Source organism: Schistocerca nitens, chromosome 1 (assembly GCF_023898315.1).
Source record: "Schistocerca nitens isolate TAMUIC-IGC-003100 chromosome 1, iqSchNite1.1, whole genome shotgun sequence".
Lineage (NCBI taxonomy): Eukaryota > Metazoa > Arthropoda > Insecta > Orthoptera > Acrididae > Schistocerca > Schistocerca nitens.
The window spans coordinates 978,510,326-978,523,338 of NC_064614.1; the positions used below are offsets into that span (position 1 = coordinate 978,510,326).

The 13,013-nt window shown below is 42.2% G+C and overlaps 1 pseudogene; it reads left to right on the plus strand.

The window, feature by feature from the left end:
• Positions 1-5,007: 5,007 nt before the first annotated feature.
• Positions 5,008-5,125, plus strand: LOC126211974 (5S ribosomal RNA; annotated as a pseudogene).
• The last annotated feature ends 7,888 nt before the right edge of the window (positions 5,126-13,013 follow it).

The window sequence follows — 13,013 nt, forward strand, 5'->3', positions numbered from 1 at the left end:
GAAGGAAGGATATTTGGTGTGGCCACTTTACTGTCTGAGGAGGAAATGTGTCAGTTTTATGTCCACACAAATCACACATTGATATTCATGATAACTCACTGCTTCCAACACGAAAGCTATTGTGTTATGTTCTTTCATTTTCGTTGAGTGAGCAGTTGCTATTGAACAATATTTGCTCTCACTGTGTACAAGAACAAATTTCAGACTTTGACCTGTTAATAAATAGGCGCTAATCGTTTTGGAAAACAGGGAGATCTGTTGTGATGTTTAAAGCTTTCCCGGCGTACTGATTGTTCCATGTCCTGATGTCCGGCAGTTCTCCCGTGTTTTTATGGAACAGGGAGATCTGTTGTTTCCAGAAGTCCTCTAATTTTGTGGCGACATAGAAGAGTGTCTTCTGGAAAGAAGAAGGGTAGCAGATCTTTTCTCTGTTCAGATGTGTGTGAATTCCTAAGGGGCCAAACTGCTGAGGTCATCGGTCCGTAGACTTGCACACTATGTAAACACACTTAAGCTAAAAAGAACACTCCCACCCATGTCCGAGGGAGGAGTCGAACCTCTGGCGGGAGGGGCCGCGCAATTCGTGACATTGCGCCTCAAACCGAGCGGCCACTCCGCACGGCTCTTTTTCTCTATTACGGTAGAAAGTAATTTTGGTTTCTTTTTTTCTGTAAATTTTTGTTATTCAACTTGGAAGTCAGTAGCTCTGAAGCTTTTTTCGACAGGTTGAGATGTCTGGAGATTGCAATTAACTCTTCATGGTTGAAGAGTTGAGGGATTGATGACTTCCCCTCATAATGACTGTCACCATGGTTAGTACGAGGGGAACAACATTCGTCCTTACATTGCTCTGGCTGTTAAAACGTTGGGACTGGCACTTGCTCTGAATGACTAACCAGGCGTCTTGCAGAGACTAAAACATGGTAAGTCCATTCGTTACAGTTGTTTCAATTGTTACTAGTAATATTTAATAAGCGGCAACAATAGTCATTGGAGTGGTTTTTGGGTTCCCTCCAGCCCATCAGTACGCCAAATTTCACAAATTCTCTTTTCCTGATAGCCCACTGACGTAAATCTTCTGTAAAAGTTTTGCAGACCGGATGCGGTGCCTTGTTTTTATCCTGACACCAAGCTTAACATCAAAGTGTACAAGATAAGTTCCCTTTGTCAAGTTTCCTTTCAATAGGTGTTCTTAACATATGTAGCAAAACACATAATGGTTATTTACACAGCTTTTTCTAAGTGCACTCGCTGTACCTCTATTCTGCAACGCAAACAGAACAATCTGCTACGATGTACAAGGTGGACTTTCAAAAACATTAAAATAAAGTGGTGTGATGGTAGCCCTCAACTACGTTCCCTCTGACTCAGTGTTGAAATATTAAAATTTTGGCTGGTTTCGTTGTCTAGGGGCTGGGATACGTAGTTGCCGCATTACAAGCCAAATACTCCTGTGTGAAATAAGCATCAAACGAAAAATCTACAAAGAACGAAACTCGTCTAGCTTGAAGGGGGAAACCAGATGGCGCTATGATTGGCCCGCTAGATGGCGCTGCCGTAGGTCAAACGGATATCAACTCTGTTTTTTTAAAATAGGAACCCTAATTTTTATTACATATTCGTGTAGTAAGTAAAGAAATATGAATGTTTTAGTTGGACCACTTTTTTCGCTTTATGATAGATGGCGCTGTAATAGTCACAAACGTGTAAGTACGTGGTATCACGTGCAATTCCGCCAGTGCGGACGGTATTTGCTTCGTGATACATTACCCGTGTTAAAATGGACCGTCTACCAATTGCGGAAAAGGTCGATATCGTGTTGATGTGTCGCTATTGTGATCAAAATGCCCAACGGGCATTTCTATGCTGCTCGGTATCCTGGACATCTTCCAAGTGTCCGGACCGTTTGCCGGATAGTTAGGTTATTTAAGGAAACAGGAAGTGTTCAATCACATGTGAAACGTCAACCACGACCTGCAACAAATGATGATGCCCAAGTAGGTATTTTAGCTACTGTCGCGGCTTATCCGCACATCAGTAGCAGACAAATTGCGAGAGAATCGGGAATCTCAAAAACGTCGGTGTTGAGAATGCTACATCAACATCGATTGCACCCGTACAATATTTCTATGCACCAGGAATTGCATGGCGACGACTTTGAACGTCGTGTACAGTTCTGCCACTGGACACAAGAGAAATTACGGGACGATGACAGATTTTTGGCACGCGTTCTATTTAGCGACGAAGCGTCATTCACCAAGAGCGGTAACGTAAACCGGCACAATATGCACTATTGGGCAACGGAAAATCCACGATGGCTGCGACAACTGGAACATCAGCGAATTTTGCGGGTTAATGTATGGTGCGGCATTATGGAAGGAAGGATAATTGGCTCCCATTTTATCGATGGCAATCTAAATGGTGCAATGTATGCTGATTTCCTACGTAATGTTCTATCTATGTTACTACAAGATGTTTCACTGCATGACAGAATGGCGCTGTACCTCCAACATTATGGATGTTCGGCACAAAGCTCGAGTGCGGTTGAAGCGGTATTGAATAGCATATTTCATGACAGGTGGATTGGTCGTCGAAGCACCATACCATGGCCCGCACGTTCACCGGATCTGACGTCCCCGGATTTCTTTCTGTGGGGAAAGTTGAAGGATATTTGCTATCGTGATCCACCGACAACGCCTGACAACAAGCGTCAGCCCATTGTCAATGCATGTGCGAACATTACGGAAGGCGAACTACTCGCTGTTGAGAGAAATGTCGTTACAAGTATTGCCAAATGCATTGAGGTGGACGGACATCATTTTGAGCATTTATTGCATTGATATGGTATTTACAGGTAACCACGCTGTAACAGCATGCGTTCTCAGAAATGATAAGTTCGTAAAGGTACATGTATCACATTGGAACAACCGAAATAAAATGTTCAAACGTACCTACGTTCTGTATTTTAATTTAAAAAACGTACCTGTTACCAACTGTTCGTCTAAAATTGTGAGCAATATTTATGTGAATATTACAGCGCCATCTATCACAAAGCGAAAAAAGTGGTCCAACTAAAACATTCATATTTCTTTACGTAATACACGATATTTAAAAAAAACGCAATTGATGTCCGTTTGACCTATGGCAGTGCCATCTAGGGGGCCAACCAGAGCGCCATCTGGTTTCGCCCTTGGAGCTAGACAAGTCGTTCTTTGTAGTTTTTTCGTTTGACGCTTAGTTCGTGAGATATTTGGCCCGGTCACGATCAATAGACCACCCTGTATAAAGGACCAGGTAGCTTTCCTAAGAAGAACTGATGGGAAATGTGTAACAACGGACGAATTGGTGACACTTGATTCTGTCGACTTCCTGAAACAAAAGAATAACGATATTATGTTGCTATATGGGAATTTTGACAACTACGTGATAAATAAACGAGGACCTGACACAGTGGAGGAGTACAAATTGTACATCGTACCTGAATTCAATAAAGCACACGCAAGATGAGACCATAAAAGCAATTTAGGCAACATGTTGAAACTAATATTTTAAAGGCAAGGAATATGAGGAGATTGTTTCCAAGTTCAGGCAATGTGTATATTCTGGAAGAAGATGTATAGTGTGAACACGTGCGGCATGCTGATAATATGAACAGATTCAATTCAGAGTGTATCATCTGTGTAGCAATTGATGAAAGTTTTGTGAATTTCGAGGAAAAAGAAAAGAAAGAAAAAAAAGAATAAAAGAAGAAAAAGAAAAAGAAAAAAGAAAAAAATTAAGCATGAAACAAAACTTTGTGAAATCAATTTTCTTTTTTTGAAAAGGAGAATGTCTTTAATGCAGGCGTAAGCTTCGTCTGGCTCAGAAACAAGTATTCATTTCTTTTTGTAACTATTTTATGTTATTCCTAAAAACAATCGAAGCCTCAACCCAGTCAATAAGAAAATCATTTTGTTTAATGTTGAACAAACCAAGAGCACAAAGGCCACAACGAAACAAAATAAAAAATAAATATATACAATAAAGAATGAAAATACAAATCAGCATAGGTTAACCACAGCTAACAGAAGGAAAGGGAACGAGTTGCCGCCAGGTAAGGGGGAGACATAGCGGCCAGACCTCAGATTGATCGACCCCTGCCCACTTTGCCCCCACCTCCCTGATACTGGCAGTTCAGTTTCCACTTGAAAACATCAGATAGAAACTGGCAGCAAAAGATTTTAAAAAAAGAAAAGAAAGATTTGAGAAACTGGTAGAAAAAAGTAGGTACGGCACTTGCTTGCGAAGGGCGAAGATCCAGAGTTCGAATCTCGGTCCGGCACACAGTTTTAATCTGTCAAACAGTTTCGTGACACTGCGCATTCCACTGCAGAGTGAAAATTTCATTCTGGAATTTTAAATCATAAGCGTGAAGCTAAGGTAAACTTTAACAATCGAGCCAGGAATGTATTACTGGTAGTATGACTTGGGTCAATAAGAGTTCGTGTGCACGCTTAAATTAAACTATATTGATAAAGACCGCAAACGAATACTGGTCATCTCATTTAGGATATTCAAGAAAATAGTACATTACCTGGAGACGATGACACGTAGCGCCACGTCGGCATCGTCCAGTATTACGTGGTTTTAGCCTCACCGTTCGCATGGCTCTTCTTTCTCTTATCAAATGCCATGGAGCACTGTTTAAACATTCCACATGCCTCCACCGTTAGAAGAGACCATCCGAGGCAATAAGTCCTTGTAAATATGTAGATTTTAACCTCGAATTCAAATCGAGATATGCACACTACGATAGCTGACTATCGCCTATGTGGCTTTGTTGGACCTTTACGTGCTCCCCTCATACCTTTCACCTTTTCCATTTGCGTGTTTTTGGCTCTATAATACAGAGAGACTTTCTTCCGGTTTTCCTATTCCATCGTTACAGTTCTACAGAAACTATGCAGGGACCATTAAACCATACCAAATTTTCGCAGGTCGCATTACATGTGTGGTAGTGGTTCATTCGCCAACGGCCTTACCGCAGTGGTAACACAGGTTCCCGTCAGACCACCCAAGTTAAGCGCTGTCGGGCTGGGCTAGCACTTGGATGGGTGGCCATCCGGTCTGCCGAGCGTTGTTGGCAGGTGGGGTGCAGTCAGCCCTTGTGAGGCAAACTGAGAAGCTACTTGACTGAGAAGTAGCGGCTCCGGTCTCGTAAACTGACGTAACGGCCGGGAGCGCAGGGTGCTGACCACATGCCTCTCCATATCCGCATCGGGTGACACCTGTGGGTTGAGGATGACACGGAAGCCGGTCGTTACCGTTAGGCCTGTCAAGGCCTGTTCGGACGGAGTTAAGTTTAGTTTAGTTTGATGGTTCATTCTCGGTAAACAGTCAGAAATAAACCAACAGTAGCAAAAAATACGCAAAATACAGTTAAAACGCTCAAGGAGAACGCCGGCGTAAAGTCTAATAGGAATAAATCATCAGTTTCCCAACGCTACGATAGAATGAACAGATTCAGAAAGGATTCATTGTCATCAACAGGAAAGCGTCGTACTCGCTTTCAGTTAATGGTATAGTTACATTACATCGTTGTAAGAAGTCTGTAAATCGCTGGAAAACGTGTATCTTATATGAAAATAGAAGACAACATGAACCTTACAGGAGCGAAAAAGATGCCAATGGTAACTTCTGAAGAAGTTTAGCATCCTTCCGAGAGAAATAACGTCACGTCTCTTCCACAAACCACCGATTGGTGTGATTCTAGGATCATTATTAAGTCGGAATCGTAGATTTAAATGACATAGTTTATTAGAGACAACTGGGCTTTATGATATTTTTATTCGTCGTTAGGAACGCGTTACGGAGACGATCGAAGCACCCAAGTGAGAGACTGCACGGGATCGACAAGATGCAGCGCATAAGTTTCATTTCCTTTATATTGACTTCAGAGAAAATTTAGAGGATTTATTATCTCTCCTCCCTATATTTAATTCATCCAAAAATCTATACACAAAAGTAGATTGTTTTTCCTGCTGATTAGTTGTTTACGGACCGAGGACTATGCTAAAAAAGTTGCAAAAAGGTAAAAGAAAATTAGAAAACACTCTTAAGTGTATACATAAAAGTTAGAGTATTGCACAATCATAAAAGACTGTTTCCAATTTCTTTTTTATTTACTAGTAGTCTGTCTTTACGTGCTATACCAGCAAATATGCTTTATTGGAGCAAAACATTATAATTCCTGAAGTCTCACAGAGGTTACCGTTGGTTAACATGCATTATTACTGTCATGTGACCCCAGCTGCCAGTGGCGGATAAAATCTACGATTCTTGGAAGACATGCTCCTAGCCAACATCATGAATTGAAGTGGAGCTAAGTTGGAATCAATTTCCTTCATGTTTTATATCATATTTAGAGGCACTGGTGTTCCCTGGAGTCGGCTACCTGCATCTACAATTGAAATGTAGGAAAGGAAGTCCACGGTCATATTTTTACAAGATTAACAAGAAGGAGAAGCTTTCAGAAGACGACAAATATTATTAAAATATATATAGTTATGGACACAGAAAACAAGAAAAACGACGCAAGGTAAAGCTGAAACGTCCCCTTTTTGAACAATTATACGCGACTGTCCTTTAACTGACACACAATATTTTGTTAGCGCAATGCAATCTGACTTTCAATAATCCCTACAAAAGAATGGGCCCTGACTAACATTAAACTATACCTTTCACAAATCACTTACCTCACAAAAATCTTCGCTACTCAAGCTACTGCAATACAGCAAGCGCCACTACTGCCAGCTAAACAAAAGATTCAAACTACTGAAGGCACTAACTACTGATAGGCATAGTTAGCAAATGAAAGATTTTGATAGAGAACAAACAATGTATTTACCTTAATAGTCATAATATATATAGCAGTTCATGACAAATTACAAAACTCCGCCATCTCTCTCCCCACATCCACCACTGCTGGCGGCTCACCTCCAACTGCGCAACGCTACGCGCTGTTCACAGCCAGCTGCCTAACACTACAATGGCGAGTATTACAACAATGCAAAGCAGCCACAGACTGCACACAGCACAGCCAGTGATTTATATACAGAGGTGGCGTTACCAATAAAAAAAACCTAAACAGCCTACTTACAAAGCGAATGAACAAAAGCACAACTTTGTACACGCAGAACATTTAATAATAATGCAATTGTACTTCCTTTAATTTTTTCCATTTTAAATTATATGTATATATATATTGAAAGGGAGAGAGAGAGAAGAAAAATGAACAGAGGTTGTTTTTCAGCATATTCTTCGCTTGGTTGGACTCATGTACTGATAAAACCAAATAGGAAGAGACATAAAGTGAAAACACAGTACTTGCGACACTTTTCGCGTAAAATATCTACAAGACTAACAGTGCTCGACAGCAGTTAGCGCAAGGAACAGGCCGGAGGAGTGGCCGAGCGGTTCTAGGCGCTTCAGTCTGGAACCGCGCGACCGCTACGGTCGCAGTTTCGAATCCTGCCTCGGGCATGGATGTGTGTGATGTCCTTAGGTTAGTTAGGTTTAACTAGTTCTAAGTTCTAGGGGACTGATGACCTCATATGTTAAGTCCCATAGTGCTCGGAGCCATTTGAACCATTTTAGCCCGCAAGGAACATGAAAATTGTGAAGGAGAAGTTTTTAACAAGAAGATGTGCTTATGTTTCATAAGTTAAGTCACAGTGCGACCTTCAGCATGTGACCAGACGAAAGGAAACGCAGACGCCATTGAAAAAGTATAACAACTGTAAGTAACCACTTTTTTGGGTAAAGAACAAGACGTGAACTATTTTATAATCTGAAAATATCGCATATCAAAGCAGAACTGTGTCATTCTAGATTCCACTGAAGATGTCTTATAGCAAAAGGAGAAACGCGTCTGGGACAAATAAGGTACATTGCACAAGAAAAGGCAATTTTTATTTACAAAACGAACTTTATACTAGTTGTACTACTGTGTCACGTCTAAGAACTGCTGTAAAGGTTGAACTGAAATCGCCTTCTGCATGTGACTGGCCCTTTAATTATATCTCAGCAAGCTGGAATTCATCAAGAAACAATTTGTACTGGACAACTCCTGAATCTCACACACTTCGTAGAAGATGTTTTCGACGTTCGTAAGGTGACTGGAGTGATACTTGTCAACAGCATACGACGCCATTATCCAACGGCTAAGCTCCAGAACCCGATTGTTGTCCACACCATCACGGCAGGAGTAAAGCCGCCGTGCCTCTCCAAACCAGTGGAAGAATGGGACCTCTCCATAGGTCGCTGTTATATTCGTCGATGACGGTTATCCGAGGAAGTGCGTCGCTGGACACAATACAGTGCCTTTCATCAGAAGTCAATGCTTCCCGGTCACGTCATCATACCAAACGCAGCCGTTTGTGTTGTGCTGTTAACGACATCCTAGGCATGGGGCGGCAATTTCCTAATCCGACTGGTCCTACTCAACGACTGGTAGCGCCCGATGCTTGTTCTTAGGTGGCAGGAGGTGATGTCAAAGGATTACGACGTTCCTGGTGCAGAGAATGGCGATTATCCTTGGTGGAGACCAGACCTGGTTCATACGAACTATTACGACGAGTCTGCCTGCCCCCAAATTCCCATGCAGTCCACCATTGGTCAACTGTCACATCTGAATGCCTCACAAATCTCAGCACTGCACGATTTGACCAGCCAGCCAAATGGAGAAGCACAATGAGGCCCCTTTCAGATGCTGATAACTCTCTCTCTTTCGAGTTCGTAGCGCCTCCGCTTCCATCACAGTGATCACTCGATATCTGACACTGTTTATGCCCCTTATGTACTCCACCAGATCAGGTAACAACACTAAATAATGTCAACACTAATGTGCGCTGGTGGCTGTTCTACTCGTCACAGATAACTGTAACTCTTAGCATTTACAAACCTGCCTGAGATGTATATGTGTACGAAATTACGTTGCAGTCTAATCATGTCTTCTGGGTGCTTCACTTTCATGGTCAGGCAGTGGACAGATTCTAACCAAGAGCCACGTTGATCTATTCCATTCGCCATGGCGACAGGAACGCTCCCTTTTTAACACAGCTGCTACCTCTCGTTTAGTTGTTCTTAAGTGTACAGGACCTGTTTGCCATAAATAAGGATACTCATTTTAAATTTTACGAAACAGCTAACATATTTCCTTTGTAGATATGCTACAGCGCGATTCATATTGTACTTACGTGATGCTCTACAACAGGACCGAAACGGTGACAATTTCCAGCTGTTTGATCTCGCCATAAATTCCTGTGTGAGATACGTAACGGTCACACTAGGATATCATCACATTGTCTCTTCCAAATTAAGTGTTTACCAGATACTAACAAAGAAGTCCATGAGTGCGAGATTGCAAAAAAGAAATGATGTTTACGACATTCGACGCCCCACATATTGTCTGCTGTGCAACCTTGTTATTGGCTGCTAATATCAACACGGGACGGGACTGGAGGAATACAATAATAAGCACAGCATGAGGCTACTGAGCATAGTTGAATTACTTAGTCGACGAGTAACTAACAACAATGCTATAGTGCTAGTGGTGTTGACAAAGCAGAGCAATGGCAACAATAAACAAAGCAAACACAGAATGACGGTTTTCACGACCGGATGACATGGCTACTGGTAAACCTATCAAGATGTCAGATCGTGGTCCGAGAAACTTTTCTGCCGCGCGGGATCAGCCGAGCGGTCTCAGGCGCTGTAGTCATGGACTGTGCGGCTAGTCCTGGCGGAGGTTCGAGTCCTCCCTCGGGCATGGATGTGTGTGTTTGTCCTTAGGATAATTTAGGTTAAGTAGTGTGTAAGCTTAGGACTGATGACCTTAGCAGTTAAGTCCCATAAGATTTCACACACATTTTTTGAAAACTTTTCTGTTCCTGACATTTCGTCGAGGATTGTTCTGGACATCCTCAGAGCCGCTCCTCCGCTGAGTCTTGCCGACTGAACGGTCGGACGTCCGAGAGCGACATAAATACTGTAGAAAAATTGCATTATATGTATAGAAACATTTACCGAAGTCAGAAAGGAACTCAAGGAATTTCATAGAGTGAGAAAGAAATAGCAGTTGAAAGTACAATGATGACGATGCGTGCTTAACAAGTGAAGGTGATACTTAAACAGGTGTCGAGCCCTGTAGGTCATCATCCTTGTCGGACAGGGAGCCATAAATCCTATTTCCCGTGAAACGTAGTCAAGGACAATGCCTGACAAAGGAGCGGGTACTAAACGTAATTACACACATGGAAAATCATCCGCAGCATAGGAAAAAACTAGGAACAGATGTCGAGAGAGTACGCGGCAATGAGATCGTTTATTGCATAAGAAAAACTACAGATAGTCACGGGAGGACAAAGCGCACTTGTTACAAAAACTGGTGTTTGCGTGTTTCAAAGATGCTCAATACAATTTACAAGTTGTGAGTGATAGTTACCTTCTACGTTATGCACATCAAATAGCGCGCGACATATATTACATGATTTCAAGGGAACCAGTGGATGGCTGCCTAACTTCAAACAGTGGTACAGAATCGGTAGACATAAGGTAACGAAATTTCAAAGAAAGCGCCAACTTAACGATGCGCAGGAAACTGCACAATCGGCCTAAAAATCTGTAGATGCGATAAACAAAGTTATCCGGTCGTTCAGTAGGGAATTTGTTTTCAACTCCGACCGATCGGGATACGAAGAGGGAATACATATGGAACGAACTCTGGAAATTAGAGGTACCAAGAAAGTTGTATCAGGATCAACTAACATCAATGCCTTAACGCATTCCTGTACAGTTACACCAACTGTTAATTACACCAATATTATTCTATATGCATTCTTTAAGAGTGGATGCCTACCTGAACGCCCTGCACGGTTTGTAACTCCGAAGGAGTTCGTCTTCGATCTTGATGATGATAACTTTTCTGATCATTGTGGCTCGCCATAATTTATTTTGAACATTTCTTGAATGTCGACGATGTCCATTTTGTGAAGTGTAATACAAGCATCCCATAGACGATTGATCTTTGCATCTCCCGGACACTCATTTTCTATCGCCCTTTTGATACACTTGATGAGTCATCAGTAGCTAATACTTTTGCTGTGATAATTGTTAACACGACACTGGCAAATGAGCCTTACTAATGATTGAACTTGCGACCTCGCATTCAAGGGGTACCTTGTACGTTCTCTTCATATTTGAGCGCAAACGTATCATTCCATCGCCAGCAACAGTAACCATCGAATCTTACATTGCTTTCGGTTCATTGTCATGTCACAAGCCTTTATAGCAAGATTCAAGTACACGATGTGGGATAAGTTGCCCCATAACATCACGAAAATTATACATTTGCCGTTTAAAAAAAGAAAAAGACAATGTCTTCTCTCTTGCAGTAATGAAAACTCAACCTGTTCCTCTTATTGAGTCATCGTAGACCACAAATTTCAGTTTCAGTATTGTTAACTAGCTTCGTAGATCAAGTTTTCCCATTATTTGTTATTTAAAAGTGTGTATGTTCACTTTATAAACTTCAGGGTGGTCACAAACAATTTGAAAAGCTTGTAACGGTGTTGCAGGGTACGTTGTGCTGACAAATAATTGTGAAGAAGGAAATTCGACACGTTGCGCCGTTTCCGAGTTAATTAGCACTGAAGTTAGACAATCAGGCTCTTGCACACGTAAAATCAAGATGTCCGCCAGAGACGATGGCGCCAAACGAGTTCTTCATTGGTTTCCAAAGCCAAATGAGGTAGCGATACAAGAAATGGACATGGGACGGAAATAAGAAACGGACCGGATGCAAAGACTGACCTGTCTCGTGTGCTATTTTCACGCTATGAGAACAAGTGACACTAATTGTATCTAGCGGGCAGCTTGATTTTACGCGGGCAACGGCCTGATTGACTAACTTCAGTGCTAATGAAATGGTTCAAATGGCTCTGAGCACTATGGGACTTAAAATTTGAGGTCATCAGTTCCCTAGACTTAGAATTACTTAAACCTAACTAACCTGAGGCCAACACACACGTCCATGCCCGAGGCAGGATTCGAACCTGCGAAAGCAGCGGCGCGGTTCCGGACTAAAGCGCTTAGAACCGCTCGGCCACAACTGCCGGCCCAGTGCTAATCGACTCGGAAAAGACGCATCCTATCGAATTTCCTTCTTCACAATTATTTCTCAGCAACACATCCTACAACACGTTTACAAGTTTTTCAAACTGTTTCTGAACATCCTGTATACGAAGCATAATCTGACCAAGGTTAGTAATCAGGTAAAGAAATAAGTTAACTACTGTGAGGTCATCATTGCTGCATCTCGATCGATACCATAAAAAAACACTCTCTACGAGGCGTGATAACACATGGTTCAGAATCTTTGGGTTCAACAATGAGATTTACGGTTGCTTCTTTTTGAGCGCGCCCCAGTCATTGAGGAGGAGTATACAGTTGCGGGCGCTAGCGAGAAGGCGGTCGAAGGAAGCACTGGAATAGTAGCAGAGTGGTGTGGTGTGCTTTACGGCCGCCTGTTCGTGGAGATGTAGTAATAATACTTAGCAGTAATTCACAAGAAAGAATTGTCGTCCGATATTGAATCAATTATGAATGCTGAAGCTTTATTCGAATATCGTGACATAATTTTCTTGCTCTAATTCAATAAGAGTCTTCCACAAGGAACACAGTAAACTAATAATGACGTCTGAGTTCATTGTGCTGAAAGAACTCCCCCCCAACCGATCGTCACATAATGGTAACTAAGAAACAACCGACAAGGAGAAGAGTAACTACAATGGAAGTGAACAAGTGAAGGCCGGCCGCGGTGGCCGAATGGTTCTAGGCGCTTCCGCCCGGAACCGCGCGACTACTACGATCGCAGGTTCGAATCCTGCCTCTGGCATGGATGTGTGTGTTGTCCTTAGGTTCTTTAGGTTTAAGTAGTTCTAAGTTCTACGGGACTGATGACCTCAGATGTTAAG